This window comes from Oncorhynchus nerka, linkage group LG4, assembly GCF_034236695.1.
Source record: "Oncorhynchus nerka isolate Pitt River linkage group LG4, Oner_Uvic_2.0, whole genome shotgun sequence".
NCBI lineage: Eukaryota > Metazoa > Chordata > Actinopteri > Salmoniformes > Salmonidae > Oncorhynchus > Oncorhynchus nerka.
Window position 1 is genome coordinate 31,721,070 of NC_088399.1, and position 16,675 is coordinate 31,737,744.

General features: G+C 43.1%; 1 protein-coding gene across 1 annotated transcript in view; it reads right to left on the reverse strand.

Annotated features, from left to right (window-relative positions):
- Nucleotides 1-16,675, reverse strand: part of si:dkey-112m2.1 (transmembrane protein 132C) — a 149,422-nt gene that overhangs the window by 73,274 nt on the left and 59,473 nt on the right. The window lies entirely within an intron of this gene.

Sequence of the window (16,675 nt, forward strand, 5' to 3'; positions counted from 1 at the left end):
AACAAACAAAGGTGCATTTGGAATCCTGAAACTACAACTTGCGCCAGGGTCCTGAAACTTGCTGTCAATGCCAAGTATTACTTAGAAACAAACCCTCTTGTGTAACTGTTGATGTTTTTGTTAAGTGGAGTATGATATGCCTCTTAGTGTTCAAGGAAAGTGCTCACTGACACAGATAGGCATTACACAATCTACAGGAGAATGAGTTGGTTGGAAACTGATGCCTGTTGTGCCGTAGCGGAGATCTTTGTGAGCTATACTCAGGCCTTGTCTCAGGATGGTAAGTTGGTGCTTGAAGATATCCCTCTAGTGGTGTGGGGGCTGTGCTTTGGCAAAGTGGGTGTGGTTATATCCTTCCTGATTGGCCCTGTCCGGGGGTATCATCGGATGGGGCCACGGTGTCTCCTGACCCCTCCTGTCTAAGCCTCCAGTATTTATTCTGCAGTAGTTTATGTGTCGGGGGGCTAGGGTCAGTTTGTTATATCTGGAGTACTTCTCCTGTCTTATCCGGTGTCCTGTGTGAATTTAAGTATGCTCTCTCTAATTCTCTCTTTCGCTCTCTCGTAGGACCTGAGCCCTAGGACCATGCCTCAGGACTACCTGGCATGATGACTCCTTGCTGTCCCCAGTCCACCTGGCCGTGCTGCTGCTCCAGTTTCAACTGTTCTGCCTGCGGCTATGGAATCCTGACCTATTCACCGGACGTGCGACCTGTCCCAGACCTATTATCTGACCATGCTGGTCATTTATGAACATTTGAACATCTTGGCCATGTTCTGTTATAATCTCCACCCGGCACAGCCAGAAGAGGACTGGCCACCCCTCATAGCCTGGTTGCTCTCTAGGTTTCTTCCTAGGTTTTGGCCTTTCTAGGGAGTTTTTCCTAGCCAACGAGCTTCAACACCTGCACTGATTGCTGTTTAGGGTTTTAGGCTGGGTTTCTGTACAGCACTTTGAGATATCAGCTGATGTTCGAAGGGCTATATAAATACATTTGATTTGATTTGATATTGTACCAGCTAAGTTGTGTCCTTATTGTCATATTGTGCAACAGGAGTAATGCCACAATCCACAAGGCGAGAACACTGAGATCCAAGATCTTGGAGCCGAACATTCTAGCAGAGTATATTTTCCATTTGAGACTCCCAGAAGCTGTTGTAGTTAAGCATTTCAGTTACACACACACTTCAAGGACTGGTCGTGAGATCAATGTGTACTGAGAGTTTATGGTTGCAGAGTTTTGGAGGACAGACTGCAACATATGCGGGAACAGCACTGCAAAAATATTTTCTTGGGCAAGACAGAAAAGCTCAATCATAAAAAGATACTGTGTACTTATCTTGTTCCTTTTCTATTCTGTTCAAATCCATTTTGACACACACACTCTCCCCATGCAGCGTCCAGCAGAGGGCAGTATGTGAACTGGTGGCTGGAATTGCCATAGCATGTGTTGAGGATTATGAATGGCTGCAGTCTGCTGGCCAGAGAGGTCAAGCCTGCTTCCCTCTGTGTCTCATTATAAACATAACCATACTTTGCCCTTTCAATGCATCCGGAGAGAGGTAGCAACATTTCCATAGAACACTAGTCTAACTGAACAAAGCACAGAGTCAGCTACCAGCTGATTTTTCAGCTGCTGCTTCTTCAAGATGCATGCCTGAGACAAACACTGAAACAAATAGAATAAGTGACACAATAGTGTAGTTACTGTGTTTATTTAACTAGACAAGTCAGTTAAGAACAAATTCTTCTTTACAATGACTGCCTACCCCAGCCAAACCTAATGACGGTGAGCCAATTGTGCACCGCCCTATGGGACTCACATTCACAGCTGGTTGTGATACAGCCTGGTATTGAACCAGGGTCTGTAGTGCCATCTCAAGCACTGCAATGCAGTGCCTTAGACCAGTGTGCCACTCCGGGGACCCTGAGTTTGAGAGTGATGTGTCAAGAGGCTTTTCCTGGATCGTCGGGCTGTATCGACCTGTGTGTCAACGAGCTAACAGCAGTCAAGAATATACACATGCATTGATGAATATACACACACGCTTACACATCCAGGTCACCCATGATACATGTCAGTATTTGACGTCCGTCCATTGGGTGATGACTTGGGAACTGGAGCAGCAGTGAGCGCTATTAAATACAAGTAGGTTTCAGTTTTGCATTGTGGACAGGGATGGAGGATGGCTGTTAGCATCGGCCACCAGTGCCAAAAGCAGCATGTTTGAATCTAGCAATAAAAAGTAGCTTTTGAGATTTTTGTTTTAAGCCTATCCCAAACCTTATCCCTTACCTTAACCATTCAGAGCTAATAACGAACCTTACAATTTCAGAGTTAATGCCTAAACTTAACCCTGAGCTTAAACATTTGGAGTTTTGGTGGCAAAGGGTGCATGTTCGAATCCAGCGATAGAAAGTTGTTTTTGAGATTTTTGTTTTAAGCCTATCACAAACCTTAACCCTTACCTTAAACATTCAGAGTTAATACTTAACCTTAAGATTTTGGAGTTAATGCCTTAGCTATAAAATTTGGAGTTTATACCTAAACTTAACCTTAAACACTTAGAAATTTGACTTTTGGAATAACTTAGAAATTTGACGTTTGAGAAACATGGATGAACGTCTAATTCTGATGTGAGACTGTGAGAGCTAGTTGCCCTTAAAAAAGCATGCGTGCAAAAACGTATACACACAATAACTCATTTTTCAGCTTAGTGAGATTCTTCTCTATCAGAGAGCTGTGGTGACAAAGGACTCCAGGAAGGAACGAAAGTATGACAGATTGAAATTACAGCCCTTCAAAAATTAAATAGTAAGATGGAATCTACTCAACAGGAAGGGCCTGGGTAGCAGCGGTGTGTGTTCTTTAAGCCTAACACCTTTATGAATGGGGCTGAGAAAACATAGGGAAAAAAACTATTTTCCTTGGAGACTCTAGGAGGATCCTTTCTGGCGAGCAGATTTTTGGTTAGCAGTGACAACAATGATACATCAAAGAATAGAGTCAATTCCAACACAAAGCCGCCAAGCTGTGAAGCAGACTGTTTGTGCCGTGCCGCAGCGGGCCTGTTTGGATTGTGAGTGTGTATGTGTGTTTGTGGTGGGGAGGAATTAAACAGGGCCTTTGAAGTACAGGCAGATGAGATGTAGCTAGGCAGGCATGAGCGCTAATCATTGGAGGAATCTCAATTCCAATAGGTCAAAGGTAAGGGCTGGTGCTCTGTGGTGGGCTGGAAGTTGTCTGAGGCCAAGACTCAGCAGGACAATGGCAAAGATAGAGCTTCTGTCTGGGGCAGCTCTGGAAGGTTCAACCCCCCCACTGGGGGAGCAGGGAACTCAATCAGAGAGCCAGCATGGGGGCCAAGACCTGGAGCTTTACAGGATGGAAGTGGGCAGTTGAAACATGCGCACACACTCACACGTGCATGCACACACATGCACATACACACACACAAACACACACGCACACCCATAAGGATCATATCACCTCCACCTTACCTGTCACCCTAGACCCACTTGAATTTGCTTACCACCCCAATAGGTCCACAGACTATGCAATCGCCGTCACACTAATCACTGCCCTATCCCATCTGGACAAGGAACACCTTTGTAAGAATGCTGTTCATCGACTATAGCTCAGCATTCAACACCATAGTAAACTCCGAGCATTAAGCTCAAGGCCCCCGGGTCTAAACCCCACCCTGTGCAATTGTACTTCCCGATCGGGCCGCCCCCAGGTGGTTAAGATAGGAAACAACATCTCCACTTTGCTGATCCTCAACACTGGGGCACCACAAGGGTGCGAACGCAGCCCCCTCCTGTACTCCCCATGTACCCATGACTGCTTAGCCATGCATGCCTCAAACTCAATCATCAAGTTTGCAGATGACACAACAGTAGTAGGCTTGATTACCAACAACAACTTGATAGACTACAGAGAGGGCTCTGGGAGTGTGGTGTCAGGAAAATAACCTCTCACTCAACGTCAGCAAAACAAAGGAGATGGTCGTGGACTTCAGGAAACAGCAGAGGGAGCACCCCCCTATCCACATCGACGGGACAGCAGTGGAGAAGGAGGAAAGGTTTAAGTTCCTCAGCGTACATATCACTGGCAAACTGAAATGGTCCACCCACACAAATAGTGTGGTGAAGAAAGCGCAACAGCGCCTCTTCAATCTCAGGAGGCTGAAGAAATTTGGTTTGTCACCTAAAACCCTCAAACTTTTAAAGATGCACAATTGAGAGCATCCTGTCGGGCTGCATCACCGCCTGAAATGGAAACTGCACCCCCCACAACCGCAGGGCTCTCCAGAGGGTGGTGCGGTCTGCACAGTGCATCACCAGGGGCAAACTACCTGCCCTCCAGGACACCTACAGCACCCTATGTCACAAGAATGCCAAAAAGATCATCAATCAAGGACAACAACCACCTGAGCCACTGCCTGTTCACCCCACTACCATCCAGAAGGCGAGGTCAGTACATCAAAGCTTGGACAGAGAGACTGAAAAACAGCTTCTATCTCAGTTCATCAGACTGTAAAATGGCCATCACTAGCACAGAGAGGCTGCTGCCTACATACACAGACTTGAAATCATTGGCCACTTTAATAATAAATGGAACAGTAGTCACTTTAATAATGTTTACATGTCTTGCATCACTCATCTCATATGTATATACTGTATTCTATACTATCTACTGTATCTTAGTCTATGCCGCTCTGACATTGCTCATCCATATATTTATATATTCTTAATTCCATTCCTTCACTTAGATTTGTGTGTATTAGTTATTTGTTGTGAAATGGTTAAATATTACTTATTAGATATTGCTGCACTGTCGGAACTAGAAGCTCAAGCGTGTTGTTACATCCGCAATAAAATCAAACCAATACAATTTGATTTGAAACAAACATAATCCCACAGGCCGCAGAGGGCAGAAGGAGGAAATATCAAATATTGGAGAAAAGGTAGTAATATTACCAGATACTGATCATCTTTAATGAAGAGGATGGGACTGGAACTGCATCTTGTATGTATGCGATGTGTGCTTGAGTGAACATATATTGAATGTGTGTGCATGCACATGGATCCGAGGGTGTAGTTGTAGTTACTGCTCCCAGAAGAAGACAAAGTAGCAGGGTACAGGAAGTGACACGGCGGGGCCAGGATGTTATTTCCTCAATGCTTTCAAATGAAGTAGAGTATAGCAATAAGGTCATTGTTGAGTAATACACCCAACATCACTGCATGTCTGCCCTGTCAGAGTGTTTGCTGTGATCTCCCTCCACTTGTGTCAAAAACTGAGTCCTAACAGCAATGTGGTTCAGAGAAAGGACTGGGTTACATTCCCTGCTCCTCTGATCTTCTCATCCAGTACATGTTCTACGTGTGTTTAATATTGTCATATTGTAATATGTAAATGTAAAATTGAATCAGTTTGCAGCCTAGGTGAAGAGGAAGCCTATTAGAGAGTCAGAATTTATCCAGAGCAAGGTCCTACAAAAGGCAATGAATGAATACTTAAACTATTCATTACTCCCCAGCATATTTACTCTGACACTGAACTTAAATTCTCAGTAGTTCTCAGCCATGACAACACTAATACCATAGAGGAGTGTTGTTGTTAGAAAGAGTCACTGTTTAAATGTTACCAGACATCACATGAATATGGACACCAAAGCAGGAAGGAAGCCAATACCCATCAGGCTATTGGTTGAAGGTGTAATGGGAGAGCCAATGAGCTGTGGGCTATGGAGGGTCCGAAGAGGGTCCGCAATGACATCAATCAACCCCAGAACACCAACAAGCCAATCCGGTTGTGTCTCCAGTGCCTGTTGGTGACTCGGCTATGAACAACTGTGAGACTCTAGTGAGACTCCAGTGAGAGTGTAATGAGACTCCAGTAAGACTCCAGTGAGAGGGTGGTGGGACTCCAGTGAGAGTGTGGTGAGACTCCAGTGAGACTCCAGTGAGAGTGTGGTGAGACTCCAGTGAGACTCCAGTGAGAGTGTGGTGAGACTCCAGTGAGAGTGTGGTGAGACTCCAGTGAAAGTGTAGTGAGACTCATGAGACTTGCCCTCAGGTCTGCTACAGTAATATGGGAAAACACAAGGGTCTAATTAGTATGCCAATGTTTCATGTTGTATGTCTATATATGCATGATGTATGTACCTACCTTCTCATTTGCCGGGCTCGTCCAGCATAATTGCCCCTTGTGGAATAAATTAAGTATTTTTGAATTTAGTTGAATTGAGGGTAATGGAAATAAAGCGATGCCGCAGCAGCCAGTCTGTGTCCCTCTCAGGAGAGTGTTCATGCCACATTACTGTCCATAATTATGTTCAGGCGTGTTCCCAGTGAGCTGGACAGACTGGGAGTAGAGAACTCCATGATGGGGCTAGGCCAGGGCAGGGCAGCTGATGAGCTATGGCTGTCCTTGAGCAGATAGATAGAGATTAGTGGAGCAGGTACTACAGTAAGCCAAGCCAGATCATGGCTGCATTATAAAATGACAAGGACACCGGTCTTGGTGAATGACTGGTATACACCACTACAGACGGTGTTGAAGTCATTTATGTACAAGTGAACAAAAGGCAAAGTGCTCAATCATGTCAGAGAGCGAAACCAAACACTGACAAGCTGTGTATCCCAAAGCCATCTGTAATCATACAACACCCAGAGCACCCTTAGAGCAGCACCTGTCACCCATAAAAAGACATCATATATCCTCCTTAATGCTACCCTAAAGAGACAATAATGCAAGGTCATTATAGTAAACTAAAACTACACTGAAACTATTAACATCAACTCCAAAACTAACTCCAATTAAATTCATTAGGTTCCGTTTTATTTAGATTTAGTAAATGTTTTGGCAACATTTTTATGGGATTTTCAAGATCCTGAATCTGGTGGTTCACATTGACATTTACTTTCATTTAAAGGTGGACTCAGAGAGGTGACATTGCCACGAGCAGCACCACAGATATTGGTCGCGTTCCCCTGCTGAGACATTACATGCATCAACCAATGGTTGCATACCACATCATCGACTGTGCAGTCGGTTACCAGGTTGCTATAAAATGTTGGACGTGTTCCTCTGTTGATGCATGCCAGATCTTACAATGCCTAGATAGGTATCAGCTAACCACATCATATGGTATAGCAGTGTGGTGCCTGACTGCACAGTCAATGACGTGGCATGCAACCATGATGTGGTTAGCTGATACGCAAAATACTAGGGATGTAACGATTCACCAATACGCATCGGTCCACGGTTCAAATCTTTAAGATAAACTACATGACCAAAAGTATCTGGGCATCTGGTCGCCAAACATCTCATTCCAAAATCATGGGCATTAACATGGAATGGTACCCCCTTTGTTTCTACAACAGCCTCCACTCTTCTGGGAAGACTTTCCACTAGATGTTGGAACAGTGCTGTGAGGACTTGCTTACTTTTAACCACAAGAGCATTGAGGTCGGCCACTGATGTTGGGCGATTAGGCATGGCTAGCAGTCGGAGTTCGAATACTGCACTGTCGGAACCAATTCATCCCAAAGGTGTTCAATGGGGTTGATGTCGGGGCATTATACAGGACAGTCAAATTCTTCCACACCGATCTCGACAAACAATTTCTGTATGAACCTTGCTTAGTACACAGGGCAATAGTCATGCTGATTTTGTACGTTTGCCCACTGACAAAGAAATGATCAGTCTATAATTTTAATGGTAGGTTTATTTGAACAGAGAGACAGAATAACAACAACAAAATCCAGAAAAACGCATGTCAAAAATGTTATAAGTTGATTTGCATTTTAATGAGGGAAATAAGTATCTGACCCCCTCTCAATCAGAAAGATGAACGAGTGACGAATTTGCGGGCAAGGGCGGTCCATTTAAAAATGATTCCTTCCTCCCTGCAAGTGGATACTCGTCAGACGTCATGATACGTCATCAGAAGTGTCCACTTCATTTGAGGGCTGAGGGATAGGGTGTGTCTGGAAGTGTTTGGAATGCAGCCCGTGCTGTGAGGGTCAATGAGTTACAATCCCCAATCAGCATAATTAAGCAGGGGAATGCACACGCAAAATCACATGCTCGTGCACTCACAAACACCGGGCGCGCATGCTAATGTCCACACGGGCACTACATGCAAATTGGCGCTCAAGTTTGAGAGAATAGAATCTCCAACAAAACAGTCACAACACAGCTCTTCTCTTCCACTTCTCATTCGGCACAATAGGGGATCATGCATGTCAGACACTCAGATGCGGGCTGCTATCTTTATTTTTAATGGAACCTAATACAATTTGGAGTTCTCTATGATTGAGAGGAGGAATTGTTAAAAAGGGAACCGGGAGTTTAGTGACTCCTGCACCACCCAGAGCCCCCTCCCCACTTCCCGTTTGCTAAGATGGAAGTTCGATCGGTAATTGTAGGAAGTCGTCCATGACATCGGAGGACTAATTAAAGGAACTTCAACTAAATGGACAACACACATGGTGTTACACACAACTCTATCCCCCGGCCAACACACATGATGCTGCACACAACTCAACTCTCTCCCCCAACCAACACAGTTACAGGGAAGTACTGGGATTTCACATTACTATATCCTTAATATCGTCCACACACGCATACACACACACACAGTCATAAAAAGGGAGAGAGAGAGATTCTCGAAGACACTGGATAATTCCTGCTGGGATGTCTGTATGTTTGTACACCACTATAACAAGGACATGACAGCTAGTACACAGCCTACACAAAGAATACAAGCCATCAACAATACAAGACTGCTGTATACGTCTAGCGAGAGAGGGAGAACGGGCTGAGATGCCAGACGAGCTGTCTTTAACTTCAGATATTCTACTCACTTGTTTTTTTGCCCAACAGTTTGCCCACCTTTTGCGGAAATATGCTTTGAAAGTATAGAGAGCATTTATTTTTTCATCTCGCTCAGCAATGAGTTTACCCACCTATTTTTTTCTCCACTACATCACTGAGTGAGACAATGTTTTTCCCCCCAGCTAACAGCGGAGTGGATGAAAAGTGAGCTCTGGACGGATGAATGAACAAGTGTATGAGAGGGATGAATCTGTTCTTCTCTGTGTACCATGTTAACACACAATAAAACCATAGCACGTGCTAGAAGCATCATCCTACTCTCCATCGTATCCATGATCTCATTACTGCTGTATACATAGCCCTGAAACAGCATGTACAATTTACCCCAATTTGATGGATTGTTCTCATGATATGGTAATACCGGCCCCGGGCCGCGCTACGGAAAGCAATCCTCCTCCAGTGCATTGTGACAGCTCCCCTTCGCTTTCTCCTCCTCTCTTCAGTTTTTTTTCTTTCTCTCCTCACATGAGCGGCTAGAGTAGACAGTCAATGTGGTGTTCCTGGCACTGGAACCCTCCCTCCCGTCCCCAGTGCATTAGATTAGCAGAAGCAGAAATTCATCATTCCCAATGTGCATTTGTTACCTGCATTTGTTATATGTTCTATATGAGGGCCTGTGTGTATTTTGGGATCTGTGCTGTGTCCATTTAGCCCAAGCTATAGGCATAAATATACACATGAAATCTCAATAAAGGATGTTTCCCTCTTTTCATTCCCAGTTACTGCATCTGCGGTTTATGAATGTGTTGATATTTACATCTATTCGGAATACCCAACAATATGTGGATATGGCAGAGATCGCTGTGTTGGAGAGTCATCCAAGGAAAGCCTCATTGACAGAACAATGATGAGTGCAGATTGAATGGAGCAGGGGTTCGATATCCAGCCCTCTCTAGTTTATAAGGAGACCCTCAGACTTTCAGTGCCGAGGCCAATGCGCAAAGTTCAAGGCACACCGCCAAGGAAAACAGCTAATCAATGGTGAGTTGAGGCCATTGGAGCCACATTTACTGCTCTGAATTAGAGCTGACGTCCCACAATGCAATCAGATTCCAATGATGACTGGCAGTGCTGTGCATCAGCCAGGCGGATGAATGCAGGGATGTTAATGATCAATAGGAGTGGATGTGGGAGTGCATTGAGAACCAGGCCACCATTAATTACTGTAACACTGTATCCTTAAGCAGGGTGACACCTCTGATCAGTTCTCAGGTGTAATCTTGGTATTTGGTCATCTCTCCGTAGCAATAGTCCACAGGCCCAGCCACTCTACACTACCAGCACCATGTCCCACTGAATGCAGAAGGGAGATGAGGATGTTTAGGGGGTGTGGAGGAAGAGTTCAGTAAACGTATGAATATACAGTGCATTCGGAAAGTGTTCAGACCTCTTCCCTTTTTCCACATTTTGTTACGTTACAGGGTTATTCTAAAATGTATTAAATAAAATACCTTATTTACAATAGCATTGAGCTCAGGTGCATCTTGTTTCCATTGATCATCCTTGAGATGTTTCTACAACTCGATTGGAGTCCACCTGTGGTAAATTCAATTGATTGGACATGATTTGGAAAGGCACACACCAGTCTATATAAGGTCCACAGTTGACAATGCATGTCAGAGCAAAAACCAAGCCATGATGTTGAAGGAATTGTCTGTAGAGCTCTGAGACAGGATTATGTCGAGGCACAGATCTGGGGAAGGGTACCAACACATTTCTGCAGCATTGAAGGTCTCCAAGAACACAGTGGTCTCCATCATTCATAAATGGAAGAAGTTTGGAACCACCAAGACTCTTCCTAGAGCTGGCCGCCCAACCAAACTGAGCTATTGGGGGAGAAGTGCATTGGTCAGGGAGGTGACCAAGAACCCGTCTGGAGGAAACCTGCCACTATCCCTACGGTGAAGCATGGTGGTGGCAGCATCATGCTGTGGGGATGTTTTTCAGTGGCAGGGACTGGGAATCTAGTCAGGATCGAGGTAAAGATGAAAGGAGCAAAGTACAGAGATCAGTTTTACATTTTTTATATACATTTGCAAAAAATTCTAAAAACCTGTTTTTGCTTCATCGTTATGGGATATTGTCTGTAGATTGATGAGGGGAAAAAATAATTTAATCAATTTTAGAATAAGGCTATAACATAACAAAGTGGAAAAAGTCAAGGGGTCTGGATACTTTCAGAATTAACTGTATTTCACAATCCTTTTAAACTATCATCCTTCCATTCCAATGCTTATCTGTGTGAGCGCTAATGCATGGGTGACACTCTACTTACTGATATTAAGAGGGATTTGCAAGGCAGGCGGAGGAGCGTTGCGATCGTTAGAAAGATCCCGGGCATCGATCACGCATTATTTAATTTGCGTGAGTGGCGTATGAATCCTGGTCGCTTCGCGTGGGCTTCGCGTGGTTATGAAATCATAAAGGCCCCATAATGCAGGTGGCCTAAGCCGATGGGATCATCATTTTTTTTTTTACGCTGATTTATTTATGGGGACCTGTCATCAATAATGAAAATTCTCAAAATGGCCGTCCAAAGTGAATGTAATTAAATGTATTTAATCTCCCTCTGTGATTTATACTGCCAGCTCCCACTCAGAATCTCCCCTGCCTCTTCACCCCTCTCTCATATCATATCTAAGACATCACATTAAAGATGTAGGATCTTAATTTGAGCCAGTTTGCTACAGCAGGAAAATAATCATGCAGCAACAGGAAATGTGACTTATTATGTGGATTATAATTAATGTAGAGTTGAAAAGGTACTCCCACTCAAAACCATGAATAGGAATAACCCAAGGAGGCAGAGAAGCAAAAATAATATACTTAATTTAATCCATGCTCAAAAGAATACAAAAAGTGAAAGTGCAAGGTACTATGACAAATTTAACAAAAATGGACATACATTTCAGCCTCATGCCTTAATTAAGACATGTACTTAAGGAGACACACCTGCTATGTGTAAAAGGCGCAACAGGTGCAAACAGACAGTTGATTAGATACTGGCGAATAGTGAGTCAATGCATGTTAACAAGGAATATGTAGAACATGAGAAATTGTCGATTCTCAAATGTCACATAAAATTGAAAAAGACAATGGTCTAGGCTACATAACAATATCAGAAGCAATAGATATGAATGAAATACTCAAGTAGGCTAAAAAAGGGGGCATGGCGGGGTTTTACTGGTGCGTGTAGACACAATATTAAGAAACATGCAAGGTCCAATTACTCATTAAGCCCTGATTTCAGGTCATTTCTTCTGATGGCAATGCGGTGCTCATTGATGCGTATCTGTAGTTGTCTGCGTGTAATGCCAGTGTATTGCAAGACACATGGACAAGACAGTAGATAGATTACATTGCTACAGTAGATCCACGGGTAATGAATCTATTGATAGTGTCTTCCTTATTTGTGACAAAAGATCTGAAGGTATTGCACTTTTGAACACCTGTACAGGCAGGGAAGAAACCACGGGGATCATCCAGACATTCCTTAGGTGATTTCGATGAGTCATAAGTGTCTGCACGCACCAGTATTTCCCTGAGGCTGCGGGACCTGGAGTGAGTGAACAGGGGAAGGTCATGAAACACATCAGAGCACACATTGGGCTGATACAATCAGGAGGTTTGCCTAAGAAGGCTTCTTTGGACCTAACTGTCCTCGTCATTTACCTCAAACAGAATGAACTTACGAGTATTCAGACAGACATTGATGAACAAGAACAGAAACTGAAATCCTCATTAAGAAGATTTAAGGAGGATTTGAAGTCCCTAATGGAGGAATACCTACAAGAACTCAGAAAAAAACGGAACATTCAAGGACACTGTCGACTACAGAGATGGTAAGGTTTATCTCTGGCTCACTAAAACCTCCCTATCTAAACGGCTCCCTTTTGGAGATGACGTTTTCAAACCTTTTCTGGCCTAGCCAGTCTCCAGTGTGTGAAAACCTTGTGAAGACTTACAGAAAACGTTTGACCTCTGTCATTGCCAACAAAAGGTATATAACAAAGTATTGAGATAAACTTTTGTTATTGACCAAATACCATAATTTGCAAATTAATTAATTAAAAATCCTACAATGTGATTTTCTGGATTTTTTTCTCTCATTTTGTCTGCCATAGTTGAAGTGTACCTATGATGAAAATTACAGGCCTCTCTCATCCTTTTAAGTTGGAGAACTTGCACAATTGGTGGCTGACTAAATACTTTTTTGCCCCACTGTATGCTAGTATTTTTTACTGATACAAACGTGTCTTGTGTGACTTAGTCATAAATCTGAGCGTACAGATTTATGAGCTGTTTAGGTGGGACCCTCCTGTGTTTACAATCGGCAGTAATTTAGCTATGTGGGAATTGCAGGGAGGAACAGAGAATGGTGGCGATAGCTGATATCTTGATCTGCACAGATGAGCTAAATTACTTTTTACAACTTTGTTCCCCGGCCCGGTTTCCACACACCTGCTAAACTGCCACGTAGACAAGAGGTTGTACTTTCGATAAAAGCTGAAAGCCAACCATGTTCTTTGGGCTTTTCAACTCTGAACTATTTGAATGATTGTTGATTGCTCCATTTTTGCTAATCCTATTATAAAATTGTTGTTTGAAGAATCTCCAGTCTCTCTTCCTATAGAATTTCCACTACAGCAGTTACGCTTACGGCAATAAATTAATCAAACCTAAAGCATACCTTGACTTGGAAGAGTTCCATTGTTGGATAGCCATAGCCAGCTAGTTAATATAGTATTATTTTCTGTTTGAGCCGGGTGTTGGAGTAGGCTAAACTAGCTAGCTGCATTCTCTAGCTAAATGAAAGTGAACGTTTAAAAAAAATACAACCAAATATCTGAGTCAGCTACTATTTTATACATTTCAGTGCTAGCTAGCTGTAGCTGATGCTTTCCATACTAGATTCATCCACTGATCTTTTTTTCTCTTTTGTTTCTCCCCAATTGGTAGTTACAGTCTTGTCTCATCGCTGCAACTCCCATACAGACTCAGGAGAGACCGAAGTCACCAGGGATCAAAACCAGGTCTGTAGTGACGCCTCAAGCACTACAATGGAGTGCCTTAGACCAATGCGCCACTCGGGAGGCCATTCTCTGATCGTTTGATTGGGTGGACAACATGTCAGTTCATGCTGCAAGAGCTCTGAAGAGCTCAGAAGCTATCTGTCCTCCAGCTACAACATGGTGCTAACCTACAACATGTGCTGAGGGTACTGTAGACCTTCATTGCAAAATGGTGTGTTTTTATAAATTATTTGGTAACGTGAATATTTTTAGTATAATTTTATCAAGGATCACTTTTTTAATGTTTAACTATTTTTATTTTTATGAAATTCACTGAGGAGAATGATCCCCCCTTCCTCCTCTGAGGAGCATCCACTGTTGTACACCAACATTCCCCACAACAGGCTTCCCATTACCTAAGACTCTGTAGCTGACCCTAATCCTGTCTGAGTTGGTACTGACTAAGAACAATTTTTTGTTATTATTATTTATAATCCCGAGGACACATCGATGGGCACTACCTTCGCCCATGATAATAGCCACCATTTTATATGCATCATTGAAGATAAATATATCTATTCTAAAAATATTTTTTCTTATAATGTTGTGTTCTACAAATGCTGCTGTATATTGATGACATTTTTATCATATGGAAAAGCACCAAAATGGAACTTGGCTCGTTCCATCAGTATGACAATGGCTTAGTTGACCCCAAATCACCTCAGTTTGGAATCTGACCGTGCCAAAATACATTTTCTATACATGTCATTTTTTTTACAATTTATTCTACACTACCCTCGATGTCAAAAGAATGGACAAAAATATGGCCTTCTGCATGCATCAAGCTACCACCCTGACTCTTTGAAGAGGTGCTTGCAGTACAGCCAATTCTTACTCAGACACATCTGCATTCGAATTTCCACAGAGGTTACTCCACAGAAAGTTTGGACTTCCGATAAAGGCCGGGCTATGGACAGACATTACAAGGCAAACGTCACAAAAAATTAATAATTCTCTGTGGTGTACTGTACCGCATACACTCCTTACAGCTCTGACATTACAACATTATTGGACAACACTGGCATGTATTTGCAAACTGTGGGCTTTGATGCCTTTCATAATCTCCCCCTGTTTACTCACTCCAGGTCCTGCAGCCTCAGGGACAGGCTGGTGCACGCAGACACTTATGATGCATCGAAATCTCCTCAGGAACGTCTGGATGATGCCCATGGTTTCTTCCCCTGCTGCAATTGTGTGGCCTGTGCAGGTTTTGAAAAGTGAAACACCTTCAGAGCTTTCGTCACAAATAAGGAATACACTATCAACAGATGAATTACCTGTGGATCACTATATACACTGTCTTGTCCATGTTGCTTGCAATACACTGGCATTGCAGGTAGCCTAGCGGGCCAGTAACCGAAAGGTTGCTGGATTGATTCCCTGAGCGGACAAGGTAAAAATCTGTCATTCTGCCTCTGAGCAAGGCAGTTAACCCACTGTTCCCTAGGCCCCCGAAAACGTGGATGTTGATTATGGCAGCCCCATGCACCTCTCTGTTTCAGAGGAGTTGGGTTAAATGCGGAAGACACATTTCAGTTGAATGCATTCAGTTGTACAACTGACTAGGTATCCCCCTTTCCCATTACGTTCAGTCAACTACGGTTACCCATGAATTAGCATCACAGTGATGCATCAACGAGCATCAGAAGAAATGACCTGAAATCACCAGGTGCTAGACATTTTCTTATGTGCCATTCACAGGTTTTTTTCTTCCTATTTGCCAGTATCTAAGCAACTATCTGGTTGCACCTGTTACAGACAGCAGGTGTGTCTCCTTAATAAATCTTCTCACCTAAAATAATGTACCCAAATCTAACTGCCTGTAGCTCAGGCCCTGAAGCAAGGATATGCATATTCTTGGTACCATTTGAAAGAAAACACTTTGAAGTTTGTGGAAATGTGAATTGAATGTAGGAGAACATAACAGGATGGATTTGTTGGAAGAAAATACAAAGAAAAAACAAGCAAAACCATTCTACCACCGTCTTTGAAATGCAACAAAAAGTTCCCAGTTCGAGGCATCACTCTGGTTGTTTTTCCGATGGTGTCAACAAGATGGCAGCACTGTATATGCAAAGCTGAATAACTTGAAGTATGAGCGAACTGCATGACATTTAGTGTGATGTCACCCAGGTAAATTTGGGCAAATTGTGAAGGAGACATTTGCATTCATATTAAATTTTTCTGCAAGAATATCGTCAAATCTGTATACTTGGACTTTGATTTAGCTTTTTCAGTATTAGTAGCCATATTATAAGTTCAGAATTTGCAAAACAACCAGTTTTCATAACTTAACTCTGAATATTCTTGTCCAAAAGGAAAAGGCATGCTGTTGTACAAGGTTAGTAGCTACGTTTTACGACAGATACAGTGTTTCCGGATACTCTCATAAAGCCCAGCTTATTGACTATCTAGCTAGCTTTGTTTGACCCCGATTTGTGCTTATTTGTTCAAGTGGAGACCGCCCGCTTCATCGGCGTGCCATGAAGGCGTCGCTCTCTGAGCAAATATGATGTCCTATAGGATATACTACACCCCTAATGATATAGTGAAGTCTGGTTACATTCTAGGATCTCTGAGGAATACATGTGAAAGTGATTTGACTGGTTGAAACAACGTTTCGGGTTAGATCTTCACATATTCCTTTCTTTGCAAATTGATCGATTGGAAATACAAAATCCATCGTGCATGC